Raw genomic sequence first — 15,087 nt, 5'->3', positions numbered from 1 at the left:
AATGTAGTAACAGACAGAAACTTAATTTTATAGATATAGTTATGGCAAAACTTCAAAAAAGAGCATTTAAAAAAACCTCAGATCTTTCAGATCTTTCAGATAAGTGCTACCCAAGTAAAAATCCAAGGATCAGTGCTGGTCCCTTGCAAATTTCCAGGAAAAAAACACACAACAACAATGTAGCCAATGGAAACAAATATGATACTAGTCCCTGGCATATTAAGGGGAAAAGTTACCTGTATCACATCTTCAGGACTGAAAACAGGCATATATGTAGTTCATGGCCAAAAATCTATACATTTCTGGTCTTCCAAATGTAATCTACAAAAGCAAAAAAAACCTATACATTTCTTAAATTCATATATGCACATAATTTAGTTAGTCATGGTTAGCATAGACGTGGATATGGGATTTTTCAATAAAAATGAACAGAACAAGCATGAAATGGACTTGGAGATGGGAAAAAGAGGTCCCTGTCATCAGGTAGCTTAAGATGAATTGTTTCAAATAATGTACCACACTACTCTATATAAATGGGGATGGGGAATTGGGGTGCCCCCCAATCCCCTTCAGATGAATTTCATGGATATCATGTAGCCTATCCATTACAAACATACCTTCTAAATCTGTAGAAAATATAATGAAAATATAATTGGGGTATTGCTCACCTCATGGCAAGTATGTTTTGGGTATATCACATAGGTGCGGAACAGACTGTCCAAAAAAGGGCGGCCTGCCGGCACCTGGATTTCTGCCGGAGGGAAGCCTCAGCCACCAAACGGCAAGGCTTCCCGCCGGTGGAAAAAGAACCCACAAATAGCGCACTCGTGATGTCACAAGCGCGAAGTGACTTGCGGACGCTATGCATCCGTCACGTCATAATGGCAGTGCTCGTTTAGACAGGGCACTGCCATTTTGATGCTGCCAGTACGTACTAGGATTAGGGAGTGTCTGCATGGTGCTCACTCCCTAACCCTAGTACCACTGCCGCCATGCCACATTTTGCCCATCTGTAACGGGCCATAGTCTATATTTTATGTCTCACTATCCCAAACAAACCCTTAAACCTGTTATCAAGAGTTGCAAATGCACGTTTCTAGCCATAAAATATTAGTAAGGTTATGTGATGAATTTCTGAACTTGGTTTCACATAATATGGTAACACAAATAGAGAGAAATTTAATTTAATTTATATAGATTAAAAACAAAAACTTTGTACCACATTCTGGGCAGGAAATATAAGAAATTACTGAGACAGTACAAGGAAGGCTGAATATAGAAGACTAGTCACAAATATATATGGAGCAAGACAGAGGGAACAGATATACCATATTGTTTCTTCAGAGCAATCTGGAAGAGTCTGCAAACTAGAAAAGTAATGGGGGGGGGGGGTAACATAACAGTTACTGGTTACAAATTACAGGTATGTGTATGCTTTAAAACGCATTACCATAACAAACTTAAACCTGATTTCCCAGTGCAATGTGGCACAGGATGTTGGCTTGGGCAAGCACAGAAACTGTACCACCCACCCACCCCCGAAACTAGAGAGACTTTGGATAGGTTTTCCAGGAACAACAAATAAAGAGAAAACTGCAGTTTCTGTTTGAAGACACCCTAAACAGTACTTAGCAGAGGAATAACTAAGGAGGTGTGGGGGGTTCAGACCAGACCAGGTGCACCACTGCTTCCAAAACATCTGCGTTTTGGCAGAAACAGGCTGTGGTGTTCACCTGCATCCCTTTAAAACACTGAAGAGATTGCGTGAGTGGGCCGAGGCTCAGTATGAGAAAAAGGAGAGGCCTCAGGGTTTTTAAAAAATTATATTTATTTACTGTATTTATTTTAAATATTTTTAATAAATTAAAATCATTTTTAAAGAATTCTTTATTTTTTTCTTTAAAAACATCTCACATCTTATCAACTTTTGTACTTTAACTGCATAATTATGTACATGCAAATACACTGAGCTCCCTGAACCATCCACACCTTGAAAATATTCAAAAATAATATAAATTCCAAAAGCAAACCTTGATTTTGCCATTTTATATAAAGGACACAATTTCACTATGCCACTTTATTTAATGGGACTTATATAAGTGACACCATTTCACTCTGCCATTTCACTCTGCCAATGTATTTAATGGGATTTGAGCATCCACAGATTTTGTTATCCTCGGGGATCCTGGAACCAAACCCCAGGGAATACCAAGGACCCACTTTACATTTAGGCTGTGTGTATGATATTATAATTAAAACATATAATTTTAATTTTGCTAGTTGTTTATGTCACAACTATTATCATTTCATTCAATGATATATGGGAATGATGATTTATGAGTAATATTAGTACAAAAACATTACACTCAGGATTCTGTATGGTGTGGCATGGGTGGAGGTCAATGGGGTGCAGGGACACCATGAGTTACCACATTGGGTGATGCCAACCCTAGTGACACCACTGGTAGTTAGGATAGTCTCAACAAGACTATACTTTTACTTTTTCACTTCCTGCTTCTAAACCTGTGTGGAACTGAGGGCTATTTTAAAAGGTTCTTTTGCATGAGAACCATGCACTGCATATAAAATATATGTACCCAACACTGCATTATTTGTGAATGGAAACTATTATATAAATTGCAGGCTTAAAGACTGGACTGCCACGTGTGAAGTTAAAGCTGTATTTTATACATGCAGTGTGGGTATGCATGCATTTTCTAATATAGATTCATGTAGAAAAATAACTAGTTGTTGTCCTGAATTGATTAGAAAACTGTTAAAACTGAGAGCAAGATTCAGGTACCATAAGTAGTTATATAGAGGTTAAATCGAAGAGGAATGCACTCTGTGCCATCAATTTAGACAACAGGGAGATGGATCATGCCTTGAATCACAGTGAAAGTAGAGCACATGGCAGAAACTTTCATTTATCATTTTTCAATTTCATTCTAAATCCTTTCCTTATCATACTCTCACTCCAGCTCCCTATGCAAACATTAACTATTTTGACCCAGGATAAGAACATACCCCCTTCTCTACATGGGAAATTTCTTAGTAATATACAGTGGGCCCTTGGTATGCACTGGGGTTTGGTTCCAGAACCCCCACTGATACCAAAATTCGTGGATGCTCAAGCCCCATTAAATACATTGGCAGAGTGAAATGGTGTCACTTATATAAAATGGCAAAATCAAGGTTTGGAATTTATATAATTTTAAAATATTTTCAAGCTTGAAAATTTGCTTGAGAGCTGACTGTAGACTTAAATACAGTTTCTACTCCTAACAAAAGTAGATCTCTTGAACCACTCGCTGGATAGTAAAGTCAGTATTTATATAAATCCTGTTGATTCAGTGGGTCTACTCTAGCTGAGAATAGCAGTTGGATTTAAACCTTGGGCTATTATGGTTAGACAAAACAAAATGCCGTGTTACTGACCCCTCTCCTCCAGACAATGCTCATTGGACAAGGCTCACCAGATAGCCATGCCAACACTAAAGTCTTTGAAATATCTGCATTTGGACTAGTGTTTTATTTTAAAATACATGCATGAATGACCTGGAGTTAGGGCAGAATAGTGAGGTGCACCGCCTTGGCAACGGCACTATTTAAGATGTGGAGAAACAAACAAACCACTCCAAAAAAAGTGGGTAGGAAAGTGGCAAATGTAAGCAACTATAAAGTGGTGCATACTTTGGGGTGCAAGGGTGGAGGAATCCTAAAATTGGAAAACCCCAACATTGCCTGATAGAATCAGAGGTGGCAGTAACTGATTCAGAAAGGGAAAAGATACTGGGACAAAAATGTTGATCCAACGTACAGCTGCTGTTAAAAAAACAAGAGTCGGATTCCATAATTAGACATAATTAGGAAATGGATTTTAAAACTGATAATATCACAGTCTGCTTTGATACAAATCTATAGTGTGACCATACTTGGAGTAATGTGAGCAGTCACTGCACCTCAAAAAGGATATTTTAGAGCTGGAAAAAGTGCAACCACTCAAGAGACTGGAGCAACTGACTTGCAAAGAAAGATTGTAATGTTTGTGGCTGTCCAGATTAAGGGGAAAGGTGAGTGGAGGGAGACAGGCTAGAAGTATATAAACTATGCACAGTGTAGAGAAAAGTGTTTTCCCCTCTGTCATAATACCAAAACACACCATTATCTACTGAAGCCAAACAGTAGGAGAATCGGGACAGCTAAAAAGTAGTAGTTCTTCACAAAGTGCAAGGTACTCATTACCCCATGGCTGTTCTTATGTTCTCATAAAGTGGGCTAGAAGTTAAAATGTTACACTGAATCTTGGCCAAATTAAATTCTAGTCCCCTCTGAACCAGGCCAGTCACTTTTTCTCAGCCTGACCTACTTCACAGGGTTGTTATTATGAAGATATAGTAGGAATGAGAGACATGTATAGTATCTTGAACTCATCAATGAAAAGGGATGATATAAATGTAACTAATAAATAAGTGTGATGATAAACTTTGCTCAAAGAAAAAAGTGGCATTACATTTGTGCAGCTACGACTGTCTTACCTATAAAATGAAAACATTGGTGTGAGAATAAATGAAATACAGAAGGAACACTAAAGTTTTAATAGGGTAATAACATATTTAAAACAATACAACAAACTACACAGAATTCCCTAGCACTTAGTCATGGCTGTTAAAGTAGCATCAAACTGGATTATTTATGCAGTGCAGCCTTAGTAGATAAATATAACTGAACTTAGTTGAAATCTAAGTGACATTTTATCAGACCAGTGTAAATTGCCTGTTCCCACTAACTGGGAATATAATGCAGCCATAGCACAATGTATATGTCCAATGTCAATCACCGGTGCTAATCATTTTGTGTTTTGTAACTTCATCTCTCAAGTTAACTTTGGACAATTCCTTTCTGAGTGCCTGTCCGTCTGATTCACCTAAACTGGAAGTGCAGCAATATTGTCTGGTATTTTAAAGTGTACTCCTTGGGCAATACCTAGAAAGAGTCTTTGTTGATGCCAATGCTAGCAACTTTGGACTTAATCGGAAGGCAACTTGGTAGATTGGAGACAACCATACCAAAATCCCTAACATGTTGTGAACAGCCCCTCAGAGATCCAGAAAACACTTCCTTGTATCTCTTGTTTAAATTTTTTGTATCTTAAACAGTTGAACAGATAGCAATTTCACAAAGCTATTTTTGGAGGCAGGAGGAGTTGCAGGGAGGGTGAATGATGCATCTGTAAGAACTCTGAAGCAGGAGATGCCCTCATTTAAAGAAATCATTCTTAAAGAATCCAGTGGTGACAGCTGCTTCATTTTAAAATGAGTCAGAGAATCTGCTGTAATTTAGGAGCACTTTCCCAAGAAGTAAAACAGAAATTACAAGGAAACCTTGCTTTGATGCAGCTCCAGACTTAGAAAACATCACTTCTCACTTTTCATAAGGGAACATCACTTTTTTATGCATATAAATGCTTGCTTTTCCTACTCTGAAGACCACAATGAACTCTATGAACTGAGAATTACTTGATAGATTCCTAACACTCTCTAAATGCCCCACTTGTATTCAGGGCATTTAAGAGACTACTAGCATGGTGTGGTGGTTCGAGTGTTGGACTATGACTCTGGAGACCAGGGTTCGATTCCCAGCTTGGCCATGAAATCCACTGGGTGACCTTGGGCAAGTCACAGTCTCTCAGCTTCTGGACAAATCTTGCCAGGAAAACCCTGCAATAAGTCTATAAGTCAGAAATGACTTGAAGGCACACAACAACTACAACAACAACAACAGAAAGAAAAAAAAGTTCTCTATATGCCCTACAATCCTTGTGATGTTTTTTGCACTGCTCCATATGCAGATCATAAATTAAATGGAGTACTACAATTGCTTAGCTGACCAACACTTTTTTGTGTGTGAGCATGTGAAATATTCAAATATACTTCAACCACAACTGATTGCATGGCCGAAATCCGATTGTGAATCCTACCTAGATCAGAGCCATGGAATCAATGAGGATTACATGAATGTTGATCCCCCCCCCCCCGGTTCCCGCTGATTCAGTTACTCTAACAGACCAACAACTGGATTTAGGACCAGATTTACTCACACTTACAGTGGACTGAAATCAAGCAAATCTTAGAAAAGTTATTTTTTGGATGACAACTCCCAGAATTATCTAGTCAGCATTATGGATTCTGAGAGCTGTAGTCCAAAAGTCACATTTCCATGCCCTGGATTTAAGAGTCAGTAATTTGAACCTCATTGATTTCATTGGGTCTACCAGCCGAATGAGGGCCAACGTTGGACTAGGACTCTAGGAAACAAGGGCTTAAATCCTTCTTTGGTCATGGAAACCCAAGTCACACACTCTTGGCCTCAGAAGAAGGCAATGGCAAAGCCCTTCTGAACAAATCTTAACAAGAAAACCCTATGATAGGGTTGCCTTAGGGTCACCATAAGTTGGAAATGCCTTCAACGTACACAGCAACAAACAACTACTCTAAACTTGATGAAATCTGGATCTAAACCAACACATGTTTGTTAATGTCTAAATGATTATAGTCATAATAAAGTTAAAGAATGACATCTGATGAGCTGTGAACAAACTAGAAGTGCACATTTGAGGAACTGCTATGCCTATAAATATTAAATATTAGATTCTCAAGTAAACTGTATGTGACACTGAGGAGTTTTCAATGGATACATACAAGGGAACATGTATTGATTTGTATTAATTTTTTACATTTCCACTTAAAAAAAGTAATGCACCATGGTCAGCCATGGAATCTTCATTCCTGGTATCTCTATTTAAATGGACAGTACTTGGTTCTAATTTAATTTTTTGAAAAAGGGCAGTGTTTTGCTAACAATTTCAGCAGTCACAACTGTGTGGCAAATATTGTCTTGTCGATTGCAATTTGACTCATATGCTCATGCCAAATTGGCTTTATGGGAGAACTCAGCTTTGAAAACGGGTAAGGAACCATTTTTATGGAAGGCACAGGCCAACACTGGGATTGTGTTGATGATGAATTTTTGCCTTTTCAATTTTGCAAGAATGGCTTAAACTACCTCTATGATCTAAATGGCAATATCTACAACTGAAATGTTTGTTACAATCCAGATTTGCCCTGCAGCTATAAGTGCATCAGAGGTTCCCTTAATATTAGAGACGTTAACTGAGGCCAACTAAGTATCCAAGCCAACAATTTATATATATATAAAATTCCATTATTTATAAATAAACATGACACACGAAGTTTACAGCAAGAAAGGAAGAGAGAATTGGAATATAGGACTAAAACCATTGGTTTTAACAACTATAACTATGGCCCAAAATACATTGCAGAAAAGCTATAACTGTCCTGGCTCAATACTAGGAAATCCTGGGAACTGTAGTTTTGAGAGACATTTAGCTCTAGTGCCATAACAAAGTACAATTCCCAGGATTCCCTAGCACTGAGTCCAGGCAGTTAAAATGGTCTCAAACTGGATTATTTCTGCAGTGTCTTTTGGATTTAAAAGGGCTATGGATTTCCAACTACATCTTATGCAACAGAAATTGCTTTTTGGGGTATATTGGTTGCCACAATGTCTGTTCAAGAAAAGGCTTTCTAAAAATTAGCAAATTGTTGAAGATGTAATACTGCAAATGCTTCCTTAATTCATATGTTTTGGAGTTGTCCCATAGCAGCTACATTTTGGGAGGAAGTAATTACATTAGTAAATTTGATATTGGAAAGCTCCTTGATATTCAGGGACATGCATGGTTTTTTTGAAATCTTTAGCTGTTTCTTGGAAATTAACAAATGGCCAATGGAAGTGGATTTTTGGTGCCCTTTTGACTGCTAAGATTGTTACTGAAAAATGTTCCCCCAATGGATAAAAGACCCAACAACACAAAATTTGAAAGCACGATGAACAGATGAAATTTACAAATGGACATTTGGTCAGCTTTTATAGAAACTTAGACTGATGTGATTATTTTTCCTCATTTTGTGGCTTTTATTTTTCTGCTTTTGTTACACTGGAACATTATTGTATGTAACTGAGGTCCAAAAGAACCCTGCAGAAATAATCCAGTTTGAGACTGCTTTAACTGCCCTGGCTCAATGCTAAGGAATTATGGGAACAGTAGTTTTGTGAGACATTTAGCCTTCTCTGTCAGAGAGCTCTGGTGCCACAACAAAGTACAATTCCCAGGATTCCCTAGCACTGAGCCAGGGCAGTTAAAGCGATCTCAAACTGGATTATTTCTGCAGTGTCTTTTGGACCTGAGAACCCTTTTGAACATTAACAATTTTTTAAAGTCAACCTGTCAGTCTTAACTTAAGTCACTTATGCCAGAAAAAAAATTCAACCCACTGAAAAGGTTTCTTTATAGGTGACTGTAACACAAGTATATAAATAATAAAAATAAATAAAAATTTTATTTATATGCCGCCCTTCCTACGATCAGGGCGGCTTACATCAGATTAAAACACAGATAACAGTCAGATTAAAATACACAACAATAAAATCAAGCAAATCCATTATAACCCTTGCACTTGCTGTTAGATTTTTATGTATATTGGAACAGAACTCTGACAATGGGATTTACTCTTGTTTGAAATGAATGTAGCCCTATGTCCTACCTAGGGAAAATCTCTCCTCAGTAGGGTATATAAATTATTTGAATCTAGTGATAGATAGAAAGCTGATCGCAAAAGGTTGTGATCCAGAGCCACCTAAAATGTACTCATAGTTTTGGAAGAAATTATTCTGCAGTAAAGGGGAAGGCAATGGCAAACCTCCTCTGGACATATCTTGCCAAGAAGACCCCATGATAGCTTTGCTTCAGGATCCTCATAACAAGTCAGAAAGGACTTGAAGGCACACAATAACAACAACAAGCCATCTTCAGGCTTGCTGCCTCTACTCAAGGGTTGGGTATTCCTGGAAAAGTACCATCTCAGCTTTAGTTTTCCATCTGTTAACATTGGGGGGGGGGGACACAAACCCAAGCATCAGCCAGCTTTGGCTAGTTAGGAAAAAAAGAATGGACTCCTGCTAATCTGACGTGTGTTGTTCCAGGTAATAACTCTGATGTTGTCTTTGAGGATTTGATACCCCGTGCTTACTATTGGCTCAGTATTAAAGGCAGGTTTACATTTTATCTACACTACAGTTACTTCATGAAGTATGAAGGTAGAAAAGCAACAGAATCTGCTTACTACTGGCTAGGGCAGGGGAGCAAGGGAAACGGCCATTTTTTCCATCAAAGGGGAGACAGTTTGAGTAGCAGTAGTAGGATTATTATTATTATTATTTTAAGATAAATATCTCAGTAAGACTCCTCAGACAGCCGTATGAGGATGAGGATGGTATGGTCCAAAACACACTGCAGGAATAATCCAGTTTGAGACTGCTTTAACTGCCCTGGCTCAATGCTAAGGAAGCATGGGAATTGTAGTTTATTGTGGCCTAGAGCTCTCTGACAGAGAAGGCTAAATGTCACCCAAAACTACAAAAACTTCCCAGAATTCGCAAGCCTTGAGCCAGGGCAGTTAAAATGGTCTCAAACTGGATTATTTTTGCAATGTGTTTTGGACCTAAGATAAATCAGGTTTCTCAGAGAGCCAGCTTGGTTGCAGTGGTTTGAGCATTGGATTATGACTCAGGAGAGCAGGGTTCGAATCTCGCTGCGTGACCTTGGGCAAGTCACACTGTCTCAGCCTCAGAGGATAAACACGATAAACAAACAACAACAACAACACAGACTCCTTGAGCTTTAGAGCTTTAGGCAGGCTGTAAGTCAAATAATGAGCTCCATGAGGTGGCTCCTCTTTTGCCAGCGCTGGAAGAAGACACGCAGGACGAGGCCGCGTTCACACGTTACGCTTAGGAGCAGATGGGATCTGAGTCAGCCAAGAGACAAGAGAAGAGGGCAGCGAGGCTTGAGGCAGGAGCTGCTGGTGGTCAAGGTCGCCTCCAAGGAGGACAAGGCACCGCAAAATGGAGGGCATTCCAGAAAAAGGAGCACATTCCAAACTAAAAAGCTAAAACCACTCATATAAATATAAAGTCCTGCTCAAAATGGAGGGCATTTGGGAATTCCTCCTGGACAGAAGGCTGAAAGGGAGGAGATGGCCAAGTAAACGCCAAAGACACTCGTATAAACGTACATCCATGGTGCTGAGTCCTGCACAAAAGGGAGGACGTTTGGGAATTTTTGGCTTTTATTTGGTCGCGTCCTCCACTTCAGTCTTCTCTCCAGGAAGGACTTCGGAGTGTCCTCCATTTTGAGCAGGACTAAGAAGGATGGATTTATAGTTCTATGAGTGTTTTTGGCTTTTATTGGGTCATGTCCTCCACTTCAGCCTTTATGTGAGGCATTTTCATAGGGAATTATTTGTGGGCCTTCTCTGTCAGAGAGGGAGAGCTCTGGTGCCACAACAAATTACAACTCCCAGCATTCCCTAGCACTGAGCCAGGGCAGTTAGAGCGGGTCTGAAACGGGATCATTTCTGCAGTGTGTTTGGGAACTAATACGTCAGGCCCCCAGGGAGAAGCAGGAGGCGTCGTGGTGGTCGGTGAGGAGAGGCCTTGCCCTTCTCCTCACATCCAGAGGGGACGTTGTGTGTGTCTATGAGGGACCCTCAGGGAAGGCGGCCTGAGGAGAGTGGGCGGGGCTAACGAAGAGGATGATGATGACAGGGAGCGAGGAGGATGAAGAGGATGAGGAGCACGATTAGGCCCCGCCTCCTTCTCCTCCTTCGCCGGCGTAGGGTCTGGGTGGCCGGGACCTGGCTGCGCGCTGGGATTGGTCGGCGGGGGGAGGCAAAGTCGGGCGGCGATTGGCTGGCGAGCGGCGGAGGGGAGGGCCCTGATTGGACGCCGACGAGGAAGCAGGAAGGCAGCAGCAGCAGCGGCGGCGAAGCAGCAGCACTGAGGCGAGCGAGGCTGAGGTTCCTGCTGCTGCTTCGGAGAGTTGGAGGAGGAGGAGCAGCCTCAGCCCAGAAGGGGGCGCGACGGCGACGGCGCTGACGCAGCAGCGCGGAGCCCGGGATTGGGGCGCCCCTCCGCGGCGTCCCTGCCGCCGGATTGCAGGGTGGGCCCTCCGAGGAGGAAGAGCAAGAGGGAGAGCAGTAGCAGCAGCAGCAGCCGCCCCCAGGTCGGTATGGAGGGAGACTGGGTCGCCGCCGCCTCCTCCTCCGTCGAGGAAGTTGCCGCCGGGGGTGGATGGGAACAGGTGCCTCCTCCTCCTCCGGAGGGGAAAGGGACCGACTGGGCTGGGGAGAAGCAGCAGCCTCGGAGGGGGCGCGGCTCCTCGCGGGAACTTTCTCTAGCAGGGCCTCCTCCGACGGCGGCCTCGTGTGGCCACGGGGGATGCTGGGACTGGGGCCTGGGATGGGCGTCGTCGCCACCGCCGCCACCGCCAGGGAGGATGGGGATCGGGGGCGCCTCTGGCTCTCTCGCAGGGAGGGCGGCGCCCGGGGGCCTGGGATCGACGCCGGGGTGGAGGTGGGGATCGGGGGGGCCCTTCCCTGGTTAAGGGCACCGGGCCGGACCTCTGCCTGGGCTCTGAAGGGCACGCCGGGTGTGGCCCCTCGGCGGCTCCCATCCCTTTTCCCGCCCTTCCTCCGCCGGTCTGGCAGGTGGGGCCCTGGTGGGAGCGCATGGAGGGCCTCCCCCTTCTCTTCCTTCTCCTCCTTCTTCCCTTCCTTCCCCTTCCTCCTCCTCCTCTTCTTCTCTTCCTCCTCCTCCTTCTCGTCCTTCTTTTCCTCCCTCTCCTCCTTCTCCTTTTTCTCTTCCTTCTCCTCCTCTTCCTTTCCCTTCTTCTCTTCTCCTTCTCTTTCTCCTTCTGGTGCCCCTCTTGGTTCCCTCCCTGGGATTAGCTTTCCGTCTAAAGTTATGTAACAACGGCCCGCCACAACACACAGAGAGAGACACACACAAAACCCCATTAACTTTTACAACAGTAATCACCCCCCCCCCCAAAAAAAAACCCATTAGGAACATTATCCAGGAACCCTAAATGGATGGGGCTTATCCCCCCCCCCTTCCTTGGCTGCCTCCCATCTCTCTCCCTCCCCCTCTTTGGCCTTTTCTCTTTTCTGGTTTCGCCCCTCTTTTTGTGTATTAACATCCCCCTTGCAAAATACTTGGGGGGGGCTCTTTTTGTACATTAACACCCCCTTCCCATGCAGAGTACTTTGGAGGGGGCTGCACTGTCTGCCTGTAAGGAGTCTGGATAAACTAGACACGGAGACAGATGTCCTCCTTTAAAAGGGGGCTGCAAAGGACAAAAGAATACTTCTCTGCTCCTCCATCCACAAAAGAAGGATTCAGTACCCAAAGGCCACAGAGTAGGTGTGTTGCAAGCTTTCCAAGCGCCACCGGCTTCTTCATTAGGCAAAGGTGTTAAAAATCATACAAGAGGGGGCAAAAATATGTGGCAATGTTAGTCACAAGCCTGCCAAGCTTCCAGTACCACCTGAACCGAGAACAGCTGCATCTTGACAAAATGTAGGCCTGTGACTCTAACATCATCATTATTTTTTCATTCTTTTGTCTGTATCATTTTTAACATCTTTGCTTGACGAAGAAGCCAAGGGAGCTTCAAAAGCTTGCGATATGTATTTTGTGCATTTTGGTTGGCCCCATAAAGGCATCCTGTTTCGAAGCTAGTGGAGCTTCAAAAGCTTGCAGTGTGTATTATGTGCACTTTCGTTGGTTTTTGTTTCGAAGCTAGCGGGGCTTTGAAAGCTGGCAGTGCGTATTATGTGCATTTTGGTTGGCCCCATAAAGCTATCTGTTTTGGAAGTTAGTGGAGCTCTGAAAGCTTGCAATGTGTATTTTGTGCACTTTGGTTGTTCCCATAAAGGTATCCCTGTTTTGAAGCCAGTGGAGTGTTGGAAGCTTGCAGTGTGTATTTGGGCATTTTGGTTGGCCCCATAAATGTAGCACTGTTTTTGTGGATTTTGGATGTTGTTGTACTTAACTACATGGCCAACATGGCTACTGCTGGATAAGTTTTCTATCCCTAACTTGTAGTCTGTTGGAATAAGAACTTGAAATCAAATGTCCAAAGAGATGGGATCAAATTATATATATATATATATATATATATATATATATGAATGATTGAGAGGAGAAGGTCTTAGGTGTTGGGGAGTGGGTCTGGAAAGGGAAATGCTGAGAGCTGAATCTTGATGGGTTTTCCCTAGAAAGAACAAGGCAACTGAATAACTTGAAACTGAATCAGGATAAATATTGAGATGACTAGTACGTATTTAGAAATAGTTAGGAAGGCAGGGAAAGAAGCTTATAAAGTAAAAACTAGTAGGAACAAATGATGGTTGCATATTTCTTTTTCATATAGATGATGATTTTGCAGAATAGTTTAGCTGATGTAATGGATCTTCTGATTGATATTTCCCTTTTCATCACAACTTGGGTGTATAAATGGCAGTGTCAGGACCCAGCTTGGTGTAGTGGCTTGAGCACTGAGTACAACTCTGGAGATCAGGGTTCAATTCCCAGTTTGATCTTGAAGCCACCAGGTGACTTTGGGCAAGACACATGCTCTAAGCTTCAGAGGAAAGCAGTGGCAAAGCTCCTCTGAACAAATCTTGCCAAGAAAACCCCCATTATAGGGTTGCCTTAGGGTTGCAATAAGTTAGAAACGACTTGAAGGCACACAACAGCAAAACAAGGCCAAAGTGTGGTTGAAAATGGACTACACAGTCTTCAGTCTTTTCCCCTTCCAGCATTGTCACTGTTCATAACTTTCTGCTTTGCCTGCATCAAATCTCACCACACACTCTCCAGCTGGTGCCGAAAAAAATACCATTGCACATGGGTACCACTTTGAAGGTGGTGGTGGGGATCCAGTCCTCCTCACGTCCTTTGAGCAGCAGGGAAAGGATCAGGGACACTCCTCAGTTTTTTGTTCCCAACAGGCCATAAAGGGGGAGGGGGTTTGTCTTGAATAAAGTCTGCATCACTAGGAAGGCTCCCCCCCCAATACTCTTCCTGTGTGGTTAACAGAGGTTAGACTTTGTGAACACACACACAGCCATTTCAAAATGTGTGCAGCATTTGGGTGGAGGACTGGAAATGTAATTTGGATGGTATGTATCTCTTTCCAGGTGACACATACAAACATATATTGTGGGAGGGTTGAAATATGGTTGACAGCTGTATACAAGGTAATACACTGCCAATTTAAAAACCAGATGCAGCTGCCTTTCAAACTGCATGTCTCTTTCCCACATGGACATCAAAAGTGGAAAGAGGAGGCTCAGTAAACTCATTCAGGGGTTATATGAGTCACATTCTCTCAGCCTCAGAAAACCCCATGATAGGCTGACGTTAGTGTAGTGGAAACAGTAAGGTACACAACAACAGAAACAGTTCTAAAAAGTGCTTAGTAAAAATATTATGGATAAGGGATTTACTCTAATGGATACAAAGACTTGTGGTAGGTTAAACAGACTTATTGTGTAATGTGTGCATTAATATATAAATAAAAGTGTGTATAATTTTAGATATCAGTGACTCCAGTGTTGTAGCCAGAAGTTTTAGCTAACTGTAACATTGAACACGAGACATTCTGTTTCATTATATAGACCACATGTGGACATACAGCAGTTGGAAGCAATTTACAGATTAAGACATAACCTGATATCACTAATTTAGTTTATCATGCCCCATTTGTGGAGTAGAGTTATGTGTTAATGAGGGTTAAAGGTGGCATTCTGCTAATATCTGCTTGCCCATTTCAATACCTTTCTGCCTGTAAGTAGTGTGGAGAACACAAGATGAATATTTGTGTTGTTTTCTGTCAAGTGTGGAAGTAACCTCTGAAAGATCACCTGCTCTTATTTCTGTCTGGATGGTTCTGAAAAGAGCAAGCTGTAATATTCATGAGATTGATCAGTTATAGAGTGATTGTAGCTACTTATTCATTAAAATTTTGTAGCCTGAGTAATCTTGAAGGCATGTAACGTTTCTTTATTGCTTGCCCTTTTGTCCGAATTCTTGGAGAACAGTTCTTAATCCTTGCTCATAGCAAGTGCAAGCACGCTTGTTCAAGATTGCTGGGTAAAT

General features: G+C 42.2%; 1 protein-coding gene across 1 annotated transcript in view; it reads left to right on the top strand.

Annotated features, from left to right (window-relative positions):
* The first annotated feature begins 10,889 nt into the window (after positions 1-10,889).
* Positions 10,890-15,087, top strand: part of BAHD1 (bromo adjacent homology domain containing 1) — an 87,694-nt gene continuing 83,496 nt past the window's right edge. The window contains exon 1 of the mRNA XM_042445154.1: positions 10,890-11,146. The gene's annotated coding sequence lies outside the window, so the exon portion shown is untranslated. The remainder of the gene's footprint in view (positions 11,147-15,087) is intronic.

This window comes from Sceloporus undulatus, chromosome 1 (assembly GCF_019175285.1).
Source record: "Sceloporus undulatus isolate JIND9_A2432 ecotype Alabama chromosome 1, SceUnd_v1.1, whole genome shotgun sequence".
Lineage (NCBI taxonomy): Eukaryota > Metazoa > Chordata > Lepidosauria > Squamata > Phrynosomatidae > Sceloporus > Sceloporus undulatus.
This window is presented reverse-complemented; position numbering and strand designations above follow the sequence as displayed.